The sequence below is a fragment of the Odocoileus virginianus genome, unplaced genomic scaffold (assembly GCF_023699985.2).
Source record: "Odocoileus virginianus isolate 20LAN1187 ecotype Illinois unplaced genomic scaffold, Ovbor_1.2 Unplaced_Scaffold_21, whole genome shotgun sequence".
Classification (NCBI taxonomy): Eukaryota; Metazoa; Chordata; class Mammalia; order Artiodactyla; family Cervidae; genus Odocoileus; species Odocoileus virginianus.
Window position 1 is genome coordinate 636,413 of NW_027224283.1, and position 4,251 is coordinate 640,663.

At 34.1% G+C, this 4,251-nt stretch overlaps 1 pseudogene; it reads left to right on the plus strand.

Annotated features, from left to right (window-relative positions):
* Positions 1-1,787: 1,787 nt before the first annotated feature.
* Positions 1,788-2,737, plus strand: LOC110124284 (olfactory receptor 6C3-like; annotated as a pseudogene).
* Positions 2,738-4,251: the final 1,514 nt, after the last annotated feature.

Sequence of the window (4,251 nt, forward strand, 5' to 3'; positions counted from 1 at the left end):
CCTTTTTACACTTTCTTATCCATGTTTACAAAGCTGATTCACCTGCATCTTTTAATGATGCCTCATTGGCCCTCTCTTCACTTAGATTCCCCTGGGCTAACAGGAGACAGATCAAATAAATCCAGTTCCATGTGTATGACACACATAGAGAAGAACATACCTATTTTCTGTTTTTCAAAGCAGAATTTGTAGAAAAATGTTAGGCTCTGAAGCCTAAGGAAAATGTTACTTAAATTGTGTAGATAGATTATCATAGAATTACAAAATATTCATTTACAATCTTTGCATTAATACAAAGAAAATGTCTTAGTAAGTAGTGTTTCATATTATATGAAAAGGAGCAAGTGTAAGAAGTACTTTATGAGTTTACCCAGGTGTAATTAAGTTTGTACACAGAGCTTGGCTAAGAGACAAAGAGCAACTATGCATTGCATTATAATGAAAATATTCCTCAAATTTTGCAGCAGCAGGAATGAAGGATATCGTGGGTCAAATATTACCAGTCTAACCATAATGAGAACTATAAACCTTGAGAGTCATGACAAAGTTAAACCACCATACTTGATTTGAGAGTACAAAAGAAACCAAATAAATTGCTAACTCAATTCACCAACTCTGAATTTACATAAGTATGGAATAAGTATGGAATCACTTTAAAATTTGAGACTAAATCATCAAGAAGAACCAGAGAGTAAGTATCTTTGTTATTTTTCAGTATAATAATATGATTCCATCTCATTAAAATGTTTTAAAATAGTATTTGTTTATGGGTTTGTGAATTCAAAACCCTTTTGATATTAAAATGTGATTATTTACTAACAAGAAGACTATTCATACAGTCCTAAAGAACCAGCACAGCAATAAGTCTTGGGTTTTTCATTAACTTTTCTTAAGTTAAATGGTTTTCTGTTACAGAAATAAAATGACATTCCCTATGTAAAGGATTATCTGCTTCCCAGTAAAAGTGTTTGACCATCTACTTGGTCACTTTCTAAAGCAATATTGTAAAACAAAAGAAAACTGATGTGTTCATTGCATGAAGTAAACTATTTCTAGGTAATATTTATTTTAGTAGCAGAAATTACACTCTCCTGTCCTTCTGGCCTTTTATCAGAAAAAGAAAACAATGATGTGGGAAAGGGTTGCATCAACCAAACCCATAAGAAAGGAGAGAATACCAAAAAATATTCCCATGGATAAACACATATTCTAAAGTGAGATATTTACTATGCAGACTAGTCATTTAAACTTGTGAAAGTTTCCTAAACAAAGTGGACCTCAGTTTTTCAAAATATAAATGTGAAAGTAGGCCTACATAGCCTCTGTAAGCTTATAAACTCTGTATTTAGATTATCTACAAAGCATACTGGTTTTTATAATATTGAGGAAAGGAGAAGAATAAATTAAATATTATCATATTATTACCAAAGAAGCTAAATATTTTAAAGAATAATTTGAAGTCTTGATAAAGAAAACAGTAGAAAACATGTCCCTGTTTAAATGTTAACACGTAATTTTTATTTTATCCATGGCCTGTGAGAGTGTATTTTTGAGGATGAGAGCTCAATATTTAACTTCAGATAATATTCATTACTTGAATGAAAGGTTGAATGGAAACTGGAGAAAGTTACTGTATGGGAACAGAGGTTTTAAATTTCAAACACTAACTTCATGATGGAAGCTTTAAAACTTTTGTATTCTATCCTCAAATATCTTTTAACATTTTTTATGTCCTATAGGGAGAGCATATATTTTCTGTTCTAATGAGGGAGAAAAAAGGATCAGAAATGAAAAACCACACAAGACCCACAGAATTCATTCTCCTGGGGCTATCAGATGACCCAGAGCTTCAGACTGTGACTTTTCTCTTTTGAATCATCACGTATATATTAAGTGTCACTGGAAATTTGATCATCATCATTCTCACATTGGTGGACTCCCATCTGCAGACACCTGTGTATTTTTTCCTCAGGAACTTCTCTATATTAGAAATTTCCTTTACAACTGTCTGTATTTCTAGATTTCTGGGCACAATTATCACCAAGGACAAAGCAATTTCATACAACAGTTGTACAGCTCGGTTGTTTTTCTTAATTATCTTGGGTATCACTGAATTTTGTCTTCTAACTGCCATGTCCTATGGTCACTATGTAGCTATCTGCAAACCCCTGCATTACACAACCATCACGAACAACAGAGTCTGGGGATTGCTCGTGTTTTGTGCTTGGCTGGCAGGGTTCTTAAACATCTTCCCACCTGTTATTCTTTTTCTCCAGTTAGATCACTGTGGTTCCAACATCACTGACCACTTTGCTTGTGACTATTTCCCCCTCCTGCAACTGTCCTGCTCAGACACATGGCTCCTTGAAGTGACTGGTTTCTACTCTGCAATGTGATTCTGCTTTTTACTTTGGCATTAATAATTCTGTCCTACGTGTTCATCATCAAGACAATTCTGAGACTGCCTTCTGCCAGTCAGAGAAAAAAGGCATTTTCTACATGCTCCTCTCATATGATTGTCATTTCCATCTCTTATGGAAGCTGTATATTCATGTATGCCAACCCTTCATCAAAAGAAAAGGCATCCTTGATGAAAGGAGTAGCAATTCTGAATACTTCTGCTGTTCCTATGATGAATCAGTTTATATATACACTGAGGAGCCAGCAAGTGAAGCAAGCCTTTAAGGATACCAGCCAAAAGGTTATCTTTTTCTCCAGTAAATGCAAGTATCTGTAGCATTAAAAAAATAAGTTCTGGTCAATGATTTCTTTATTCATATTCTCTCAAAACTCTTTCACTACAGTTATATGATTCCTTTTTATTCATTCCTATTCTAAACTTCCCCACACGTTGAACAAAAAAATTGGATAAAGCTGAATATTGCTTCAGAATTTTCTGTAAATTGTTTTTTATTCATATATATTTGATGAAGTAAAAAATGTTACAACATAAGCCATTTCGTTTGAGAAAAAGAATCTCAGGAATAATGTGGATTTCTGAAATTTTCACTCTTACAAGATAACAAAAATGATTATTAGAAAATTTTGATTCTACTTGGCATTTTCATGAAATCAAAAACCACATACACTAGCAGGTTGGAAATAAAATATAAATATTTACTTAAATATTTTTGAAAAATAATAAACATACATATTCAAATTCTTTATACTACTAATACTTTTGATAATAATGAAGAGAAGGACAAGAAAAAAGAGGGTAGAGATAATTTTGTTTAGCAATTACTATATTCCAGACTTATTCCAGAGAATGATTTTCTAGAAGAAAGCATTTCTTCCTATTGGCTCACTGAATCCTGCCAACAACATTCTGAGGTACCTGTAATTGTTATTCTCTTGTGGAAATATTACCTTATCTTTTCCTCTGGAAATACCTTATAAGATTATCATCATTCATATGCATGTAAAAAATGTTGGAATTAAATTTTAAAATCTTACCTCTGTCAAGAATTTTCACATTTTAGTCATAAACAGTTCAGTCACTCAGTCGGGTCCAACTCTTTGCGACACCATGGACTGCAGCACACCAGGCCTCCCTGTCCATCACCAACTCCCGGAGTTTACTCAGACTCATGTCCATTGAGTTGGTGATGCCATCCAACCATCTCATCCTCTGTTGTCCCCTTCTCCTCCCACCTTCAATCTTTCCCAGCATCAGGGTCTTTTCAAATGAGTCAGTTCTTCACATCAGGTGGCCAAAGTATTGGAGTTTCAGCTTCAACATCAGTCCTTCCAATGAATATTCAGGAATAATTTCCTTTTGGATGGACTGGTTGGATCTCTTTGCTATCCAAGGAACTCTCAAGAGTCTTCTCCAACATCACAGTTCAAAAGCATCAATTCTTCAGCACTCAGCTTTCTTTATAGTTCAACTCTCACATCCATACATGACTACTGGAAAAACCATAGCTTTGACTAGATGGACCTATTAGTCATACTACCTTATTTTAAATAAGAAATAATATATGGGTCAATGTTTACAAAAATTTTAAGACAGGAGGTCGGTGGACTATCCATAGCCCACTGGGAAAATTTGGCCCACCACCTATTTTTGTTAAAAGTTTTATTGAACACACCTGAGCCCTTTCATTTACATGTTGTTCATAGCTGCATCCAAAATAAAGACAGGAAGAACTGAGTAATTGCATCAGGGACACTGCCTGCAAGTTCTAAATTATTAATATATTACCCTTTTACAGAAAAAGTGTGTGTTGACCACTGCTATTGATAATC